This window comes from Miniopterus natalensis, chromosome 10 (genome assembly GCF_054644295.1).
Source record: "Miniopterus natalensis isolate mMinNat1 chromosome 10, mMinNat1.hap1, whole genome shotgun sequence".
Taxonomy (NCBI): domain Eukaryota; kingdom Metazoa; phylum Chordata; class Mammalia; order Chiroptera; family Miniopteridae; genus Miniopterus; species Miniopterus natalensis.
This window is the reverse complement of record NC_142090.1, coordinates 30,291,222-30,314,832: the sequence shown is the minus strand read 5'-3', so window position 1 is coordinate 30,314,832 and position 23,611 is coordinate 30,291,222. Positions and strand designations below refer to the sequence as shown.

General features: G+C 34.1%; 1 protein-coding gene and 1 pseudogene across 1 annotated transcript in view; one reads left to right on the top strand and one right to left on the bottom strand.

Annotated features, from left to right (window-relative positions):
• The window catches only part of FOXP2 (forkhead box P2), a 643,835-nt gene that overhangs the window by 376,268 nt on the left and 243,956 nt on the right, over positions 1–23,611 (top strand). The window lies entirely within an intron of this gene.
• On the bottom strand, positions 1,483–1,989 carry LOC107530688 (torsin-2A pseudogene; annotated as a pseudogene).

Below are 23,611 nucleotides of genomic sequence, written 5' to 3'. Positions count from 1 at the left end.
AAACTATTTCCCACTTATTAAAATATGTGCTAATACAGATAATAAGGAAAAAAAATTCTACATAAAATTTTATCTGCATGCTTCTTTGTGGCTCTACCACTAAATATATTTTTTCCTAATTTGTATTGTTTGTATAGCGATATATGCAGGTGAGAACAGAAAAGAAAATTTATGGTAAAAACCTGACCAGATATAGTTTTATTATGTAATTTTTCTTTTCTTATAGTGGGGCAGCCTATTTTGTTAAGGAAGGCAAAAAATTAGGATGTATAAAACAACTTCTTGGTAAAAAGCCAAGAACATTCAACTGGTACTGCCAAATTTTAATGCCTTCCACATATTTGCTGTCCCACAGATTTTATAAAAATTTCCTGGAACTCTGGTCACATGACTCAATTAGTTGGAGCTTCATCCTGTACACCAAAAGGTTGTTGGTTTGATTTCCGGTCAGTGGACATACCTCAGTTGCAGGTTCAATCCCCAATTGGGGCATTTACAGGAAGCAACCAATTGATGTTTCTCCCCGACATCAATGTTTCTCTGTCTCTCTTCTTTCCTCTCTTACTGAAAATCAATAAAAATATATCCCTGGGTGAGAATTAAAAAAAATTTTTTTAAATTTTCTGGAGTGGCTTTCTTATGTATGTGCTCAATCTTTAGAAATTAATTGTAATATTAATAATAAAATTAAGGGTTATTATTTTAATTAATTTATACAGGGTGTCCCAAATATATATATATACACTTCAACAGCTGATAGCTCAATTCCGAAAATGAAATGTACTTTAATAAACACTACCTTTATAATTATTCAAAGTGTGTATATATATTTTGGGGGACACCCTATATATTTTGTAAGAAAAGCTTTCTTCTACTTCTTGAAATTTCACATGGTCCATGGATTATCCACTCCTTCTTCTTACTACAGTGTCCAGAACTGTCATGGTCATAGGCAAAAACTCTGCTCTATAACTGAATAAACATTCCTGTAATGTTCTCATTGCTATAACTTGAATTGTAAAGATAAAATTTGAAAATCTGTGTTTGTTCTCTCACTAGGTTTCACAACTATGAAGCAGTCACTTTCACTAAATTGTTGGGGGGGAAAAAGTTGATGGAAATATTTTCCCAGCATTCAGTATACAAGATATTCATGCTGTGTCAGAGTTAGCAGTGCTGTGAAGACTTGGAGGAGAGGAGGGAGTGATTCAGAGTCAGCCTGGCTTGTCAGGGAAGATTTTAAGGAGTATATTTTCTTTTTCTTTTTTTTCTGGCCCCATGGCTGTTTATTATATTTGTTCTCTTCTTTTACAAAATTAAAAACTTTAAAATTCAGGCCCAAGTGGCAGCTTGAGTCCCTCCATTCATGGAGACTGAAAAATTTCAGCTTGGCTTTATAATACTGGGATATAGGGTGTGGGACCAAGGGTAAAAGACTGAGGCTTAGGACAGTGTTCCTATGGCAGAGGCCCCAGGGGTATCCTACATGTTGTACCCAGGTAGAGGAAGACGAGGATCCCACCTAGAGAGGAAGAAGGAAGTTGAGGAAACCACAGTCTTGCAGCCATTGTATGAAAAGAGCTTCTAGTCCTCATGGAGGAATTGATGCTGTCCAGCACTGCCTGGATAACCTTATCCCCTGGCTCCAGGCCCAGTTGGGTCAGCTCCTTGAGTGCACAGTGCCCCATATGGTGCCACTGGACTGGTAGAAAGGGGACCGGAACATCCATGAGATGCATGAGCACCAAAAGCCATGGTGTGGGTTGTCCAGCACAGCCTGGGAGATGACTGGCTTTAGTTTCTGTAGACTGATCTCCTTGCAGTCCCAGTGGTTGTGCCATGCCTCCAGCATGATCTGTTTGGTCTGCTCATCACCAGTGTTGCTGGTGAAGAGGAAGATGGCTTTTCTGTAGTTGGTCCTGGACACACCCAGGAGGAGCCCATGAAAGGTCACAGGGCCTCCATCAGGCCTGGGGTCAACTTGTACATCTCATCAAAGAGGAGGAGGGAGTGGCTGCAAAAAGCGAAGTTCCCCTGGACCCAGTGCTTAAGATCCTTCTTTTAATTGGGTCCTGGATCACTGGGCAGAGAAAGTGAAGAAGGGTTTCTGGGTAGAAGGAAAAGAGTACATAAAGACAGGCAAATGTTAAAAAGGACAAAATACTGGGGACTACTCAATATTTTAAGGCAAAGATGATTTGGGAGGTTGATTGGAGTTGAGGTTGCAATGGTACATAGACAAAGCCTAGGTTATGGAGGACCTCGTTTGTTATGCCCAGAAGTTTTGACTGTTACTCTTAGGTATCGGACAACCATTGAAGATTTTTAGTTAGAAATATGATGGCATATTTATATTTTAGAAGATAAAATAGTCTGACGTAGGCAAAGACTGTGCAGAAAAAGAAAGGACAACAATTTTAAGACATTGAATCGATAAATAATACTTGGGTTGTGAAGCATCGAAACAAATTAAAAAACAAGGCTAAGGATCCTCCCCAGCTTTGCCGCTGGCACCTGCCAGAAGCCAGGGTCTGAGGAGTGCAGTATTTGCTGGGGAAGGGTTATAGCCTACCTGACCACATGAGGCTGCTGGAATAATGAGCTAGACAGAGACTGAGAAAGTTGCAGCTCAGCAACAGAGCCAGGAGTGCCCAGGGAGCGGAGAGGCAAGAGGTGGCAGGGGCAGCACAGAAATAGGAACACGCAGGTGCAGTGCCATCATCCAGCCTGGGAAGTTTGCCCTGATCTTTGTATGCTGGAGGGGCCACGTGGCAAAACTTGGGGCCAGCAGAGGGGTCTTATCTGCACGACCAGCAGTGAATCTGAGGGACCATTTATTTTCAGAAAGACTTGGTGGATAGCTGGACCAGGACAGGTTAGTGGGGTCTGGGAAAGAGGATTGGTACTGATTATCTTCAGTGCAGGGGAAATGCCCATTCCTCAACCTGTGGAATGGTGGAACAGCTGTTTCTGCCCACCCTGCAGCAACCAGAAGCAAGGAGGAACAGTTCTAGGCTGGAAATCTTCATCCCTGTGACTGGATCTAGGGGTACCAGGAACTTGGACATTTGGCGTGGTTGGAGACTGGACAGAGGGCCCACCATCAGAGGCTGGCTGCAATGAAAGATTTGAGTGCTGACTGGGGTTGATTTTTTTATTTGTTTAATTCCCTCTTGCTTGAGGTAGTGGTGAGAGGGTGCCAGCAAGCCAGGAGGAGCTGAGGCATTGAAAGGAGTGGAAAAGCTTTCCCCACCTCCTATAAGCAACAGGCACCATTCCCAATGCAAGTCTGCTTAAACCATCCTGGTCAAGACTCAGATACCAGTGGAAAGCCCACTTCTATGGGGGAAGGGAGAGCAGTTCAGAACACGAACATTCAAGGTGCAAGACCCAAAGCAGATGCAGGCTCTGAGTTAAGGAGGCCCCACTTGATTACTTGGGGCTCCACCCTGCAGTACTTCATTCAGGTTGCCAAGGACCAGGCAGAGACAGTGACTCACATTGGCTTGCTCCAGCAAACCTCCCAGGAGGCCTGGGAGGAACACACCAAGGGACCAGATTCAACAACATCAGAGCAAAACCCAGTGAGCTCCAGACATAGCAGATCCAAAGCATTGGTATAACAGTTGGCACAATGTGGTTAGTGTCGAACCTCACAGTCAGCAAGCCTGAAGACTGAGTCCACCCATGAACAGGACAAAAGCAATCAAGATCCAAATACAACAGGAGGGCCCACATAACCCATATGAAGGACATTCCTAGAGCATCCAGCTCAGAAGATCAAGGATATTATATCGCTGGTTCCCACAAGAAGGTTACTTCACTGAGACTGGGAGGCATGTAGGTCTTATTCAATACAAAGAAAGAAACAACAAACATGAAGAAACAAAGAAATTGGCCCTAAAAGAAAGAACAGGAGGAAACTCCAGAGAGCTAAATAAAATGGAGACAAGCAATTGATCAGAAACAAAGTATAAAGTGATGGTTTTTAGAATGCTCAATGGTATGAAAAAGGGCATAGAAATCATGAAAAACAAACAATGGGAAATGAAGAATGACATAGTTGAAATAAAGAATACACTGGAAGGAATTAACAGTAGGGTAGAAGCAGAGGATCAAATCAGTCAGTTAGAAGACAAGGTAGAAAAAAAATCACTCAATCAGAGGAGCAAAAGAAAAAAATACTTTAAAAAGCATGAGGACAATTTAAGCAAACTTGGGGACAACATGAAATGGAACAATATCCACATCATAGGAATTCAGAGGGAGAAGAAAGTAAGCAACCTGTTTGAAAAAATTATGACAGAAAAGTTCCTTAACCTGGTGAAGGAAAAAGTAACACACATTCAGGAAGCACAGAGAATCCCAATCAACATGAATCCAAAGAGATCCCCACCAAGGCACCTCTCAATAAAAATGGCAAATGTTAAAGACAAAGAGAGAAATTTAAGGGCAGCAAGAGGGAGACAGTCATTTAACTACAAGGGAGCTCCCATAAGGTTGTCAGCTGATTTCAAAACAGAAACACTATAGGCCAGAAGGGAATGGCATGAAGAACTCAAATTAATAAAAAGCAAGGATATGAAGCCAAGGCTATCATTCAAAATCGAAGGTGAAATAAAAAGCTTCCTGGACAAAAAAAAGGCTAAAAGAGTTTATTACCATCAAGCCAGCACTGTAAGAAATGCTAAAGGGATTCTTGTAAGAAGAAGAAGAAACAGAGAGGAACATAGACATAAAGAATAAAAAAGGGCAATAAATAAGTACCTATCAATAATAACCATAAATATAAATGTATTAAATATTCCAATCAAAAGACATAGAGTAGCCAAATGGGTAAGAAAACATGACATATATGTAAATGTATTATCTACAAGAGACCCACCTCAGAACAAAAGACTCACACAGGATAAAAGTGAAGGGATTGGAAAAAAAATTCCATGCAAATGGACACAAAACAAAAAGTTGGGGTAGCAATACTTATATCTGACAAAATAGATTTCAGAACAAAGGCCAGAACAAGAGACAAAGAAAGTCACTACATAATACTAAAGGGACTGACCCAACAAGAAGAAGCCTTGTAAACATATATGCACCCAGTATATATATATATATATATATATATACACACTCTTGGTGGATGTTAAAAGAAAGATTGACAGCAATAGTCATAGTAGGAGACTTTAACACCCCAGTCTCAACACTGGAGAGATCTTCCAGACAAAAAACCAACGAGAAAACAGTGACCTTAAACAACACACAAGATCAGATTAATTTAATCAATATATAGAGAACATTTCATCCCAAAGCAGAATATAAATTCTTCTGAACTGCACATGGAAACATTCTGAAAGATAGACCACACGTTAGGGCACAGGGCAAGCCTACACATTCAAGAACATTGAAATCATATTAAGCATCTTCTAAGATCACAAGGGCATTAAACTAGAATTCAACTGTAATAAAAAAAAACTCAAAAATATTCAAACACATGGAGGCTAAATAGCATGTTATTAAACAATGAATAGGTTACTAATGAGATGAAGGAAGAAATAAAAAACTTCCTGGAAAAAATGAAAATGAACACACAACAACCCAAAGTGTGTGGGACACAGCAAAAGCAGTGCTGAAAGGGAAGTTCATAGGAGTACAGGCTTACCTCAAGAAACAAGAAAAATCTCAAACAAATGATCTAACCCTTCAACTAAAAGGACTAGAAAGAGAAAAACAAGAAAAGCCCATAATAAACAGAAGGATGGAAACAATCAAGGTCAGAGAGGAAATAAATGATATATAGACTAAAAAAAAGAAAAGAAAAAAGAAAAGAAAAAAGAAAAGAAAAGAAAAGAAAGGAGAAAAGAAATAAAAGATCAGTCAAAGAAACCAATAGCTGGTTCTTTGAAAAGATAAACAAAATTGATGAATCTTTAGCCCTATTCAAAAAACAAAGAGAGAGGACCCAAATAAATAAAATCAGAAATGAAAGAGGCAAAGTAACAGCTGACACCACAGAAATACAAAGGATTGTATTCATAGAACATACTATGAACAACTATATGCCAACAAATTGGACAACCTGGGAGAAGTGAAGAACTTCCTAAAAACATACAATCTTCCAAAGGTGAATCAGGAAGAATCAGAAAACCTAAATAGAGAGATAACAACTAATAAAATTGAAGTAGTAATTTAAAAACTCCCAGCAAAAAAAATGTCCTGGAATAGGCTTTACAGGGGATTTTTACCAAACATTCAGAGAACTAACCTATCCTCTTAAAAGTTTTCCAAAAATTCAATAGAAAGGAAGACTTCTGAACTCTTTTTACAAGGCACCCATTATCCTAATTCCAAACCAGATAAAGACACTACAAAGAAAGAATATTAGAGGCCAATATCCCTAGTGAATATAGATACTAAAAGCCTCAACAAAATATTAGCAAACCAGATCAGTGATACATTAAAAAGATCATAGACTATGACCAAGTGGGATTTATTCTGGGGATACAACACTGGTACAATATTCACAAATCAATAAATGTGATACATCACATAAACAAAATGAAGGACAAAAGTGATATGATCATATCAATAGACAAATAAAGCATTCGACAAAATCCAGCAGCTATTTGTGATAAATACTCTCGCAAAGTAGGAATAAAGGGATCGTACCTCAACACAATAAAGACCATATATGATAGACCCTCAGCCAACATCATACTCAATGGGCAAAAACTAAAAGTATTTCCCTTAAGATCAGGAACAAGACAGGGATGTCCACTTTCACCACCTTTATTCATCGTAGTAGTGGAAGTCCTAGCTACAGTGATCAGACTAGAGGAAAAAATGAAAAGCATGGGTTAATTTTGGAAATACATGAAGAATTCATACAACTCATCAAAAGGAAGCCATTCATACAGATGGCCAATAGACATATGGAAAAATGCTCATAGTAATTAATCATCAGAGAGATGCAGATTAAAACTACATGAAGTTATGTGATATTTGTCTTTCTCTGCCTGGTTTATTTTGCTTAGCATGATATTCTCCAAGTCCATCCATGGTGTCCCAAATGGTAAGAGATCCTTCTTTATAGCTGCATAGTATCCCATGGTGTAAATGTACCACAGCTTTTTTATCCACTCATCTGCTGATGGGCACTTGGGCTGTTTCCAGATCTTAGCTATCGTAAATTGTGCTGCTATGAACATAGGGTGACATAAGTTCTTCCTGATAAGTGTTTTGGGTTTTTTAGGATATGTTCCTAGAAGTGGGATAACTGAATCAAAAGGCAGTTCCATTTTCAATGTTTTGAGGAACCTGCATACTGCTTTCCATGGTGGGTGCACCAGTCTACATTCCCACCAGCAGTGTATTAGGGTTCCACTTTCTCCACATTCTTGTCAGCATGTGTCATTTGTTGATTTGTTGATGGTAGCCATTCTGATAGGTGTGAAGAGATGCCTCATTGTGGTTTTAACTTGCATCTCTCTGATGATTAGTGAGTTTGAACATTTTTTCATATGTCTCTTGACCATCTGTATGTCCTCTTTGGAGAAGCGTCTATTCAGGTCCTTAATTCATTTTAAATTGGGTTATTTGTCTTCCTCTTGTTGAGTTGTATGAGTTTTTTGTATATTTTGGAAATTAGCCCATTATCATTGGCAAATATGTTGTCCCACACTGTGGGATTCCTTTGTATTTTGAGGCTGATTTCTTTTGCTGGGCAGAAGCTTTTTAGTTTGATGTAGTCCCATATGTTTATTTTTTCCTTTGTTTCTCTTGCCCTAGGAGATGTATGGGTGAAAATTACACTATGTGAGAAAAATATCACATGATTTCACTTATATGTGGAATCTAAAGCACAAAATAAACTGATGAGCAAAATAGATCCAGTGACATAGAAGCATGGAACAGACTGACAAATCTCAGATGGAAGGTGGCGGTGGGTGGGTGGTGAGGCAGAGATTTGACCAAAGAGTTTATATGCATAAATGCATAACCTGTGGACACAGACAATATTATGGTGAAGGCCTGGGGTGGGGAGTGGGTGCAGGGTAGAAGGGGTCAATGGGAAAAAAAGGGGACATCTGTAATACTTTCAACAATGAAGGGAAATTTTAAAAAATAAAATAAAACTACATAAGGTATCACCTCCCACCTTCCAGAATGGCTACCATCAATAAATAAACAAGCAACTATTGACAAGGATGTGGAGAAAAGATTACCCCAGTACACTGCTGGTGGGAATGCAGACTGGTACAGCTTCTATGGAAAATAGTATGGAGTTTCCTCAAAAAATTAAATATAGAACTTCCTTTTGAGCCAGTGATCCCAGTTCTAGGAATATGTGCTAAGAATCCTAAATCATCAATCAAAAAGAATACACGCACCCCTATGTTCATAGCAGCACTATTTACAATAGATAAGATCTGGAAACAGCCCAAGTGCCTATCAGTAGATGAATGGTTAAAAAAGGCATGGCATATTTACACAATGGAATACTATGCAGCTATAAAAAAGAAGGATCTCTTACCCTTTTTGACAGCGTGGATGTTCCTGGAGATTATTATGCTAAGCAAAATAAGCCACTCAAAGAAAGACAAGTATCACATGATCTCACTTACATCTAATGCACAAAATAAACTGATGAGCAAAATATGTCCAGAGGCATGGATTCATGGAACAGACTGATGAATCTCAGAGGCAATGGAGGTGGGGGGATGTGAAGGGATTAACCAAAGAATTTATATGCATTTATGCATAGCCCATGGACACAGGCAATTGTATGGTGAAGGCCTTGGGTAGGGCAGGGGATGCATGGAGTGCAGCAAAGGGGATGGGGAATGAGGCTCATCTGTAATATTGTCAACAATAATAAAAAAACAAGGGGGAAAAAAACAAGGTTGGTGTTTTGAAAAGTGATTAAGAGAATCAAAGTACTAGAGTTCAATTCTCATTATTATTAGCTATGAGTTCTTTACTCACTTAATTTGATTCTTTTTTTTAATGAATGAAAAGTAAAAGTAATAGGATTATTTTCAGAGTTAATAGAATTTATTTTTATAAAATCCTGAGCACATTTTATTAACTTATTCAACAATTATTTATTGAGTACCTACTATGTATTAGGCCCTATTTTAGCAGATAAAATGTTGAGCAAAAACTGATATGGTTCTTGCATTTATGAAACTTATCTAATGGTAGACATAGACACCAATCAAATAATTATATACTTAAGTGTAAAACTGTAACTATGACAAGTAGGTCAAAGGCAATATGAATGGTAATTGGAGAGCATAAAATAAAGACAGTGATGGTGGTGAATGGTCAAGGAATGCTTGAGGATTTGAATAATAAGTATAAGTTAAACGGATAAAAATCAGAGGGGTGAGGATATTTCTGTAGTCATATAATAAGCATATATCCAAATAGCCAATAATTAGAAAATATAGGTGCATTATTTTGATTAGCTTTAGCTTATCATATTATTTCTTATACCCTTGTTTCAGGAATTGATACATTAGTAGGATAGTTTGTACAAGTGGTTCTTATGTTTAGATTGATAATTGGGGGAAAGCTGGCTTCATGAAAGCATCCTTATTCTTTACTCACATTACAATACTATGCAATCCATCTTCAAATTATTGGCCTTTTTGATTCAACATTGATTTCTTATTTGTTTATAGACAGGAGGTATTTTATTGTGAATATTTTTCTGTATTTATTGACATATACTATATTTTTATTAAAAGTGTGTTGTGTTGAGAGTATTACAGATGTCCTTCATTTTCTCTCAACAATAAAAAAAAGGGAAATACCATGGACTGGGTGGTTTATAAAAAATAAAAAGTGTTGTGTGTGATTTGAGTCTCTCCATTTTCATCCAAATTTCCTAAATCTTGTGTTATTATGACATGCAGAATATGGCATTAAAATAAACCTTAGTAGCTTTAAAGAATATTTGTACTTTTTGGGCAGGAAGTGGTCCCTAAAATCAATCAACTGTATATGGAAGAGGCAATTTACATGATCATTATGTTTTAAAAATAGTATACTATTATTATGGGAGCATTACTTCTTCTCCTTTGTTAGAAACCACATCTGCAACAATTAATTCCACTCTTCCATGAGGTCTTCCAACTAGGCATCTTCTATAATGTGGGGCTAACAACATACTCTATTTCACAGGACTATTGTAAGGATTCAGTGACTTAATAGAGTGGTAGAGTGTTACATATAAGGTAAAGGCTCAATAAAAATTAGCTACTAGAAATATTACCAGGTAATAAAACGTCTTTTCCTTGTAATGTCTTTACATTGTCAAATGTGTACATAGCTGTGTCAAACTTCCTGAAAGAAAAGGAGGACCGACCTTTAACATCTCATGTGCATGTCTCTGTAGACTTATAGACCATGTGCCCAAGACTGCTGTGGTTGAGCTTTTGCTATTCTGTAGAGATTCTCTAGATTTCCAATTAAGTAGTCACTAACCAACCACATGTGGTTAGTGAACACCTGAAAGTGGCTATTCTGAACTAACAGTGCTGTAAGTATAAAATACACTCTGGATTTAGAAGACAATACAGATAATTTTTATATTGGTGACAATAAAATAATAGTACTTTGGAATATATAGGGTTAAATAAAATATATCATTAAAATCAATTTTACCTTTTTTTCCTACCTTTTTTAATGTGGCTACTATAGCATTTAGAGTTACATATGTGGTTCACATTCTATTTCTATTGGACATCACTTGTCCATAAGGCTCTGGAATGAAGTTAGAGGCACTGTAGCTTCATTTGGGCCTAGAACCAATTATTTTGCTTTCTAGTTATATATGACTCTACCAGAAATTCTTTGTACAACCCTTAACTAAGCCTCTGACTGAAATAAACACAAGTTAGAGTGTTTTGTTGACACTTCTGTTTTGTATGTCTCCTGTAAAGCAAAAGAAGGGCTTCTTGAAAAGTACCGATATGCTTCTTTCATCAGGTGCTAGTACTGTGTTTTAGTAATAAGGCATATATTAGGAGGTGTCATGAGTTTCAAGTATGTGTTTGACACAGAAAAAATCTGATATGCCTTTTCAAAGTCATATTATCCTTTGGATAAGTTCAAATGAAATTATTTATTTTATGAATTAAAAATAATTCATTACTACAGTTAGTTTTCAAACAGAGAGGAATAAAAAATGAATATATAGATGTTTTGTTGGTCAAGATAACATCACCGTGTAGATTTCCCAAGCGCCCACTTATATGATTTAACTCACTTCAAAGAGAAAGTTACTGAAGACTAATTTGAATTTTAAAACTATGTACACAAATATAAATGTCTTAAAGAAACATCTTTAATGGAAAATAAATTTTGGGTCAGGGGTAGGAGTTTTAAAAAATGCATAACATTTGCTTTCAAAAATAAAATGGGAATTATACCTAAAAATAAAGTTTGAAATTGCCCATAATTCTCTTCTCAGATGCCCAATATAAAATATATACTTAACCATCAAACAAATAGTAGCGTAATCAATTGCTACCCATCATTGACAGAGTATTAAAGCAACAAATACAGCTTTCCTTTAAAAGGCCAAAGCAAGAGATACTCATGTGATCTGAAGAGGAGATATTTGATTTCATCTTTTAATATGAAAAAGTTGAAATTTAAGATGTGAATATATAATTGTTTCAGTGAAATTAATACTTTTAAAAAGACAAGTAAGAATATGAGAAGAGCAAAGAACTGCCTTGATGGTAGTCCTTTAGGTTCATTCCTTGGTTTATACCATTGTGGCTCTTATAGGTTAGACACTGAAATGTGTGATATGTGACCAGTCTAGTACACATGCTGTACAGTGTTTTTAAACTTTTCAAAATGATTTCATATAGGTCATGTATTCTATATGTAAATATTCAGTAGACCAAATATGCATTGTCTCAATATTTATAGGCAATTCTCATAGATCTATAATAATAAAGAATAAAATTGATGTTTATGTCTTGTATTATGCATTTTTTACTCATGTTTTATACCTTCAGCTAGAATGTAAGATATTTGAGGCCAGCACTAAAGCATATATAATTTACCTTTGTATTCTTAAAAGGACCCAGTGTCACTATAAATGCAAGTGGTCAGTGGTCACCCTGTTTATAGTAGATTGCTGACTAATGATTGTTAAATACACATGAGAACTTCTGCATGCCTGACTTTGACTCTCAGTTCAAAATCTCTCTTTGAAATCAAACTAAGAGACAGGAAAGGTTTGAAAAACATAGAGCATTTCATTAGTTTATGGATTAAGAGTTGGCAAAACATGAACTGGTATCCAATAGTTCTGTGTCAAGTTCAACTTCTCCGTTCTTGAAATCACCACACCTTTACAGCACTTGGTTATAATAGCGCACAGTGTTTTGTGAAAATCCTCCAGCTACCTTAATCATGTATCCTCCTCAAGGCTGGCTTCTCAGTCACTTTGTCTCTGGTACAGCTTTGTTCACTGGTATATTAATTATTTTCTAAAAGAATTACTGTATTTTAATGCAATCTTTAAAGTACTCACTTGTCCAAGGTGCATTAAATTATACTAAAATTAATCACATGTACAATTTCTGGACTAAGAGCAAGTACTCAAAATATATTTATAGCTAGCAAATGTATAATATTTATTTTTAAGATTGACAGCTTTATCTGTATATTTCAAATTCTCTACATTACTTTTATGATCAGAAAAATAGACATTTAAAATAATGTAGTTCATATTGCTAACATGTTTACATGATTACAGCTAATGTTTAAAATTTTTTACAGAACAAAGAATGGGAAAACCATGTTAATAATGGTTATCTCTAAGTAACCAGGCTAGAGGTAATTTTTTCCTTCTTCTACATTTTGAATTGCTACAATTACTATGTATTCTTTATTTTAGAGAAAATTGCACACAATTAAAAAAATAAAATAGTGTTATTCTTCTGGAAGCTCAATTAACACATAGAATACAAATTTCCATTTTTTTTTGAGTCAGTCACTTTTTTGTCTCTCCAGTTATTTCAATTAATAAGACAGCTCTTTTAGCTCACTCAAAACTGTAAGAATTGCTAAAATTTGTACTTCATACATTTGTACAGTTACTCAGATCCCACCAACAGCATATTTGGGGACCAAATATTATTAGCTGACACTGCTGTACTATAGATTACCTGTGTACTTGTTAACTCAGGCAAGTCTTTGGCATTTCTTATAACTATTTGAAGAATTGAAGAAACTTTTTAAGAAAATAAATTTGTGCTTTTTAATTCTCTGTAAATAACAAGAGATTTGCTGAAAGCATCAAGCCTTAAAAATGTTTGGTGACCCTTTTCTAAACAAGCCTTCAATAGTATGTAACTTAGGATCAATTCCAACTTCACAACTCATTTTCTTTTATGAGTGTTGTTTTTGTTTTGTTTTTTTTGAGTGTGACGTGCTTCCAATTGAATTTCAAATTTTGATTTTATTTAAAATTAAAGAATTTAGACCAATAGACCAAGGAGCTGAGCTGTTCCAAAGCAAACATTATGTTCTGCTGCTTATCATCTAGTTTTCAACTAAATGTTGTTCTGAAATGACAGAAAAACGCATATTATGTAGATTGAAATAAAGTATCAAAATAATAAAGCCCATTTAATCATGGGAATTTTGTTGAAAATTTTGTTAGTAAAACAGTATTCAGAGTTTCTCATTTAAGCCTTACATTATTATATAAGATTATATAGAACTCATAATGGTTTTGTGACCATAGTCATGTTGTTCTTAGTCTTTATATATATATCTGTGTATTAGTAATTCTCAAAAAAGTTTAAGAAATTGCCTTCAGAAAACATACCCTACTTAAGTGCATAAAACTCCCATCGAGATATTAGCTTATTTTGTTCTACTTTTCTCAGCACTAGTCCCACTTAGTTGAAGAGAATTACATGTGTGAAAATCCAATAGCCAATCTGGCATTGTAATTAGAAATTCACATTTCATACTGGGTTATAATATTTTCTCAATTAGGTATCAATATGTAATATAATAAATTTAACTAGATTTTTGACTTTTTAAAATTAAGAATAATTAAATAATGTTAATATTCTAAGACACTTTGAGCATCATTTAAAAATGTGCAGATTTGCATTTTAAACATTTTTAATCCCAGGTTTCTTCAAACGTCAGGGTATTATGGACATCGATAATTTAAGTGCAATTCTAAAGTCCCTGCAAAACAGGATTAGAAATATTGTTATATCATCAAGTTATTTGGTAAGATTCACATTTGCCTCTGAGTTACTTTTTATAATTAAATACTCTGTATATCTTCATCACTCATTCAACAAACACTCATTGCATAGTGTTTATGACACTGTTTAGGAGTTTATGCACAGAGAGCAAATAAAACAGCAAAAGTATCTCCCCTCTTGGAGCCCATAGTCTATTAATATTAAATGTAGTAAAATGAGTCGTAAACAATAAAACTGAGACTGTAATTGAAAAAACAAAACACACAACTATTTTCTATATAGTCATTCTTTATATGTTCCTTAAATAAACAAAATTAAGGTAGTTTTCTTTAGCCCTGGCCAAGTGGCTCTGTTGGTTGGAGCTTTGTCCTGTACACCAAAAGCTTTCGGGTTTGATTTTCTGGCAGCGCACACACCTAGGTTACTGTTTGATACCTAGTTGAGGCATATAGGGGAGGCAATAAAGGATGTCTCTCTCTCACATCAACGTTTGTTTCCTTCTCTCTCTTCCTTCCTCACTAAAAATCAGTAAAAACATATCCATTCTCAGGTGAGAATTAAAAAAAAAAAGATGATTTTCTTTAAAAACTACTTCCCATTCAAAGATGCCAGTAAATAGATCTAAAGTAAAATAAAAATTGATTTAACAATAGTGTTCTAATTTAATAATCTTATATTCCCTGTAATGTTTTGGGTTCATCTCTAGATATCTTGTAGTCTGTCAAACACAATTAGACCCAAATGGACTCATTATTCTTTCACCCAAATGATTCTCTTCCATTCTTTGCTCTCTTCTTAAATGGCATTTTAATCTACTTCATCGACTAATAAAGGGAGAGATATAGGGATCTTGTCCCCTTTCTCTTCTTTATTCTCCAAATCCAATATACTGCCAATCATTTTCAATTCTACTTCATATATATATATATATATATATATATATATATATACATATACATATATACAATTTTATTTTTGTCTGCTTTTCACTGTCCCATTTGCCATCATCTATTCTACCTCCTCTTATCTAATGGCATCAATGTGCTTTCCCATTTTCTTTTCCCTGTATAACCAAATGATATTTTGAAATCCAGATTTGACAATGTCATTTACCTTTTCTCCTGAGTGCTTCCCTTTGATTCTTGGAATAAAGTCCATAGTGCATGACAAAACTTATTAAGCTTCCCATCACTGAGCCTCTTGGGACTACCTGTTTATGCAGCCTCATTTATCCTTTATCTTGCCCTGTGCTCTCACTGTTCTAGCTACAGTGAACCTCTTTCTGCAATTGCAGTTAATCAAGTTCTCTGCTGCCTGCCTCAGATCATCTAACAAGCTGTTCTATGACTGGATCACATGCACACCACACTAATATTTTCCTCCAAATTCCAGCACCTGACCCTTCACCCTTGATCAGTAGAATTCTTATTCATCTTTCAAATATGAGATTTAAAGTAATTTCAGAGAAGCTGTATGCACCTTTTCCCCACCCACACAGAAATGCAGACTCAACTTGAGTATATTTCCCCTTTTATAATATGCAGGACATGTGATTATTTATTCCACATCCATTTATTCTGGTGAGGACCATTTCTCTGAATTCTATTTCAGGGTTTGTCCAACATGGTAGACGCACAATCAATTTTATTGAATGCATGTGATTGAATGTATCTGAGAACTAGAATGAAACGTATTCAGTGATTTCCAGCAGTTGAATAAAAAAATGTTTAAGGTAGGTTAATCTTCATGATATGTTCTATAAACATATATTTAATTTGTTCACTGTTGTTCATAGATTGAGTACTAAATAAATTTTAAATAGACAAACTAATTGCAATGTTTATATATGTATGTTGTAAATTGGAGGGAGGAAATTCTTTTAGAACCCATTATTGGTAATTTTATGATTTGTATTTTAGTTGTAAATGTTGTGGCATAGTACAAGTAGCTGAGAAAAGCATTCTCTGGTAAATGGAGTTGTTAAGAGTGTAAGAAAAAAAACACCTGTTTTTTAAAAATAACCATTAATAAAAAGCCAAGTGGATTTCTTGCAAATCTGGTAAATAAAGATGGGTTTTGAAGCTTAGACTTTCTATCATCTTTCATGAGCAAATGTTCAAAGATGAGTTATAAGCTTTAGTTTGTATTGTACTTGAGGTGCAGGTGGACTCATACAATTGCTGCACTTCAGGTGTCACTATAATATGCCAAATATAATAAAATCACATTTAAATAACATAAAAAAATATAATTCAAACAGGGGAAAATGAAAGTTGAAGTTAATGCCTTTTTTTGCTTCACTATTGTCCTTTCCTGCTAGACCCATTCTAGTGCTGCTAGCCTTTTCACATTAATGTTTGGTAGTATAGTACAGCTTCAGAGAAATATATAATAATTTAGCCACACTACTCTCTGGATAACAAATGGTCATCTAACAAACAGCTATAAACAAAGTGACATACTCATTTGTGAGGATAAACTTGGCATTTGATTACCACCGACCTGTAAATTCCTGCCTTTTCTTTTTAGTTGCAATTTCATTTTTTGAGGTCAGTTATATTTTATAGCACATCAACTGGACTGTTAAACTTATTTTAGAAGCAGAATGGGTTACATTTTTGCAAGTAAAAGAGAAATAACTAGAATTAAACATTTTTGATAGATATTTTAAATTTATAAAACTGCAGTCAAATTTAATATACAAACTGCAAGTTTAGCAGTCTTAGCAAGTATTTTAATAAAAGTATTTTGCTTTCAGGTCTGTTTTACTCATCTCTAAAATGGAAATAATAATAGTATCACCCTGATAGGATTGGTGTGAGAACCAAAGTTATTGTACATAAAGGATGTAAAAAGTGTCTTACACATGTTAAAAACTCTATATTCATGTTAGCTATCATCATATTTACATTATTTTAAAATTTATTCATTGAATTTATACAAATGAAAGTTTCCTTAAATAGATAAAGGATCTATAAATATCAAGGATAACTATGACTTATACTTGCCTAAGTACTGATTAATAATAAACTAAAATATGTAAAACATTGCATTGATTTATTTTAAATTTCAAAAATCCAAATAATGCTTTATTTCCATAAATATAAACTTTTACTTCATCGTTATATTTAAATGTAACTAAGAAATAATGTAAAGCACACTTGAACCTCCTTCTCTCTTTCTTCCCCTAAAACATAGTTCCTAGTAAGAAATTTTTTTTTTTTTTTTTTTCCTGCAAAATGGATGCATTTTGGTGCAAGTGCTATAAGCTGTATGGATGGGTAATTCTGTGAATGGGAGCCATGGACTGTGAAAAAAGATTTTCCTTCAGCTTTCATTTATCACCACCTCTTTTTTTTTTTTTTAATGTTATTTAAATATAGTTGATTCCATCTTATAGTGGTTATATTAATTTCAGGTATGTGTACATTATAGTTATTCAATAGTTTATTATATTTTATTATTTTTAAAAAATATATCTTTATTGATTTCAGAGAGAGGAAAGGAGAGGGAGAGAGAGAGAGAAACATCAATGATGAGAGAGTCATTGATCAAGCCCACAACCTGGGCATGTGCCCTGACCGGGAATTGAACCCTGATCGCCTGGATCCTAGGTCTATGCTCAACCGCTGAGCCACACCCGGCTGGGCTAGTTATTCAAAATTTTAAACCTTACAGTTTGATCATCCCACTAATTCTAGCAATCACCTGTCACCCTGTAAACTTATCCTGTTAGTAGTGACTAAATTCTTCTTCCCCTTTTCTTCTGTTTCCCCAACCTTTCCCTTCTGGTACCAATCCCTTTGTCTATGTTAATTAGTCTGTTTTGTTTTGTTTGTTTTGTTTTGCTTTTAGATTCCACATATATACCATACGACCCAGCAATTCCACTTCTGGGTATTTATCCATAAAAAATGAGAACACAATTAGAAAAGACATATGCATCCTTATGTTCAGTACAGCATTATTAAAAATAACCAAGATATGGAAGCAACCTAGATGAATGGATAAAGAAGATGTGGTATATATATACAATGCAATATTACACAACAATAAAAAAGAAAGAATGAAATATTGTCATTTGTGACAATATAGATGGATTTAGAGGGTATTATGCTAAAAAGTCAGAGAAAGGCAAATACCATATGGTTTTACCTATATATGGAATCTAAAAACACTTCTTTTTAAGAAATAGAATTTGAGTACTCACCAGTCTTCTGACTTACAATACAGAGTTTTAAAATGTTCGTGCTGGCCAGTGATATAAGTAATTCACTTCAATTCCCCAAGTTTAATTGGTTATAATCTCAACCCATATACCTCTATCTGTATTCAATATTGTTACATATCTTTCAAATTGCTATATACATCTACATGTATCACATTGACTGATATAAGTAAATCTAGGTGAGCAAATTTATTTAATTTTTCATGCTAGAAAAATATCTTTACCTTACAAATAAATTCACATTAATATCATTATTATTTTATTAAGGAAGCCATTCATTCATTAAAAATATAATTAATTTTATAAGCACAAGTATACCAAACACCCAGGTATATGTTTATGTATTGAATTAAAAATTAACATGAAATTAAATGTGAGACTAGTCTGCCTGATTCCAGAAATGTTAGATTTTTAGGTAATTGCAAATGTTCACATTTGCATTAAATTATTCATTTGCAAATATCAATAAGCTTTGTAAGCAAATATTAGCTTTGAAACTCAATTCTATTAGGTTGTATGACTACTGCAGGTTTTTGATACCCTTAGCCATAATATATGTCTTCTCTGAGTGTACAGTTATCTTTAAAACATTAAAATATACTTGGCTTACTCAGGGAAACTATTGAGATGCCTGAAGTAGAGGATTTGTTCTTTAGACACATAAAAAATTGCAATTGGAGATAGGATATGAAAGTGATGAACTTAAGCATGTCTGCCACATAGAGTTTTCTGGATTTTAAAGCAAGTAAGAACAGGTCAAAATTAAAATACATAGCTTGAGGGAGAGGGTTAAAATTTGTTTAAATGTGAGTATATAATTTATCATTTAAGCTCAAGCAGCACTTGAAATTGAAAAATTCTTTAGAAATTTTTCATTAATTTCTGAAAATGATAAGTGACAGGGAACTTTTGTGTTGCACATTCAGAAAAGTTTTGGTCAAGAGGTCATATTGTTATAATGTGTTAGTCAGTAACCCTGTCTCCTGTGGAGTTAGCTTTATGTGAAGTGCTTCCAAAACAAGATATTTTCTGTAATGCATATCAGTTAAATAATGTGTTTGGGAAGTGCTTTACTTGGAATAAAAAACTGAGAGAATTTTTTATGATTAAAAAAAACTATTGTTCCTATTGAACACAATGAAATCCCTCATAGTACATGGAGGATGCATAGTTTAACAGAAAACATGTAATTCAGGAATCATATTAAGTAATTAAAAAGTATATGTATGCTTTTTTGAACCTTTTGTCATTAATGTCTTATTTCATTTAAAATACAAACATTCATTTTTTTTTAAAGATATAGGTATCATTTTAATATAAACAAAGTCATTTTTAAATGAGAAAAGTTTACTCTTGGAACACAATGTTGCATTTAAAAAATGTCTTAAAATACTATCTGACATAAAGTCTCAAGGTTTGTTTAATAACCATCAACTAATGTATTTATTTTGTACATATAACTAAAATTTGAGATTAAATAAAAATGAAAAATATTGCTAACCACAAATTACCTATTTTTCTAGCAGAATTTGGAAGCAGTTTAAGGAAATAACAGATATTTGAAATAACTTCCTAGCACATGGTAATTTATGAAACTTTAATCCTAGAAACTTGATGATATAGAATACAAACATATTGGCTTTAAAGTGAACAGATTTGGGTTTGATTTTACCTTCACTATTATCAGCTATTTACCTTGGCCTAGTGACTGAACCTCTCTTATCTTTAAATTATTGTTTGATGATGTGAGTACAGTGCCATCTATTCCAAGGGAATGGAGATATTAAACAGATATAAAATGCCCAGTTCTTCCTGCAATACACACTCATTGAATGTTTGTACATTGCTCTTGTCCTTATCACCAAGAAAAGAAGTTTCTTTCTTTTATCCTTTCTTCACTTATTCATTCATTCATTTTATTCAACTTTAATATATAAGATTTAACAAAATAGATATGTGGTTGTACTCTTTGAGCTTATAACTCAGTTAAGGAAAGAGGTACATCAGGTACATAGCATGATATATGGTGTAGGGTATCTACCTAATACATAAATAGCAACAGTACATACTTATTAGTTGCAATAAGTACTCTAGAGAAAAAGAATAAGGTGTTATGAAAAAAGGAATGCAGAGGGCATCTATATTAGACTGAGAAAATGACATTTAAGCTAAGACTGAAAGAGATTAGGAGCTAGTCAGGAGCAAAATGGTAGCATGAGAGGTGTATCTGGAGCCAATCAAGAGGTCAGAGGGAACATCAAATATCTGTAGAAAATGTAATTGGCAACATTAACTAAGCTGTTTATTGCATAAGTCTAATGATTAGAAGAGAATCATTATTGCACTAATCCTAAATCTTTTCTCTAGGAAATGTTTTGCTTATGCTTTGTTCGATTCTTTTTTTAAAAAAATTAAATATATTGGGGTGACATTGGTTAATAGGATCACATAGATTTCAAGTGTACATTTCTATGATACATATTACAATTCTGAGTCCTAGTTTTGGCTGTATATTTGCCATTGATTTATAGTGCTTGTTATTGCTACATTACACCTGAGTTTTTTAATGTGGAATAATACATTTAAGTGTAATTGTTAACATTATGCTCTCCATATTTTCCTCCTATAAACTAAAATCTGAATTCTTTAAAACTTTTAAAAATATATTTTAATTTTACTTTATTTTAGTTACTTTAATTATTTATTTTATTTTACTCTCTAACCTCGTAACTTCAGTAATTTCACTCATCTCTGGTTCTTCTTGATAACTTAAATTAAATTATTTTTTCAGTGATCCTTTATACAGATAATGTTCTCAAGCAAATATCATGCCCTATAAGAGTTTAATTATTACAAATCATAGTTGATAGGATATTTGTTGGTATTGATACTTGGTATTTTTTCCATATATACAGGGTCAGGGAAAAGTAGCTTTACAGGTGTAAGTACACAAAACAAAGTTTATTCTTGTATTATTATTTATTAATTATTATAGTATTTTTCATATGAACAGCTGTAAACCTACTTTGCCTCATCCCATACAATTATCATCGGTAAATTTTTAATACTCTATTTTCATATTGACATACAGGTCTGATCATTTTTGTTTGTTTCTGGCAGTTAGCCTTTGTGATATATTTCCTTTTTCCATTTTTTCCTAAGAGTAACATTGACAGTATCTCAATTGAACTTCTTTCTTCAGATACCACCCTACAAATCTCTTCAGATTGACTGCACATCATTGATTCAAACCAGTGGCACACTGCAAAAGTAATCCTTAATAAATTCCTTTGACGTTTTTACTTGGTATTCTACTTCATCACACATAGTAGGCATGTTAGATGTCTGATAACTTTTTTGTAATGTGTTAAAAGCCTATGCCTTCTTTGAAAGTCTAAGAGACTGATGTTAACTGCCTTCTCTTTCAATAGTTCTTGAGCAAATTAAACTTTTTAGTAAATATTTAAAATTGCCTTTAAAACTACTTGTTCACTTATATAAAATAAATATTGAGATTCTCTTGTTTTCAGAACTCTGTAATAGTTCCAGAAGAAAACTAAGTCCATATTCACTTGGAGAATTTGAAGTCTGCCAAAGTGAAAGTACACATCAAGGATGTTAGCTATGATCAATACAAAGGAAAATGCAGCTTTGGTTATGAAACAATGTTGGAGATTATCTATTCCAAGTCCTTTTAAATTTCTTATAAATGAAGAAATTTCCATTTGTCAAAGGTAGTAATTGACAGAGTTGGGAGAAAACCTGGGACCTTTGCTTCAGAAATAGGTATTGGGTTTAAATCCTGCTCAGTCATTGACTAAGTGGTTAAGTTGCATTTAAGTCCTCTGATTTTTTTGTTTGCTGTCAGTACAATATGGATATTATCTCTTCTTTACCGAGACAGCATACGAAGCCTTCTGGCACAGAATCTGGAACATAGTGGCAGTTTAGAAAATAATGTTTTTCCTTATTCTATCACATTGTTACCCTCTTTTCAAAGACAAATTGAAATAAAACAGAGTTTCTTCATACATTCCTTGAGCAAACATTGAGAATCTGTGTCAGATGGTAGGGAGTTAAATTTGAGTATGAAAGTTCCTTTCCATTGGTCTTTTATTACTGGACTGTTCCTGAAGCATTGACACCTAGTGAGTCTCTTGTCCCTTGCTTTCTTTGGCAGTTTTTGTCCCTGATTCTCATTCTGCTTTTGACTATTCTTTATGTCTGTGGGAATCTCTTCTTCATGGTTCTCTAATGTTGCTTTCTCCTCCTGCTATTCTCATTTTATGATACCTCAGTAATTATTATAACTTGTTTTACACTGACCTTTCCCCTGAGTTTCAGATGTACATATCCAATGTCTAGCAAACATGTCATCAAGATATTCCCTAGGAGTTTTAAGTTTTATGAACCCCAATCTGAATTTACTAAGATCTCTTCCTACCCCCATCTTCTTTTCTCTTCCTAGATTCTTTAGCTTAATTTATGGCAACAACATCCAATCAGCTAATCAAGCTAATGTTTGTTTATTCTTTCATTCCATTCTATTTAGTCGTCATAAATACTGTCTTAATACTTACCTATATCTAGAACCATTTTCCATCATGCAGGTTGTGCATTGCACAAGGATACTTTACCTAAGGGACTGTAAATATGATTTATTAATGATTTTCAGGCACTGTTGATAAAGTGTCTTGTATTTATGAAATCAGTATATTTTAACAGTTTTCCAAAAGAGGAAAGTAAAAGTGATTCATGGAAGGAGTACATTTTGGACTTTGAACAAAGTACCAAGTGAACAAGCTCTGTTACCCTCCTCTCTACACCCTCCTCCCCACAACTTGCCATAGAAGTAGTTAAGGAACATCGCTTGATCAAACATTTACCCTCATAGTTAGCTGCCTCTTTGTCCTCACTTTTGGTACCTGTCCCTCTTAACCCACAATTTATTTGAGGAAAGAGTGGGATAAGGGCTTAAGTAAACCAGTTGATAAAACTGGAGAGTGGGATGATGCTAGGTCACAAAGAGGTTTGAAGATCATGCTATGAATCCAAGCAAGGAGATAAAATCTGCAGTTTTAAAAGATTAACCCTATGCACTATGAAACAATGGGAAAACCATAGGTAC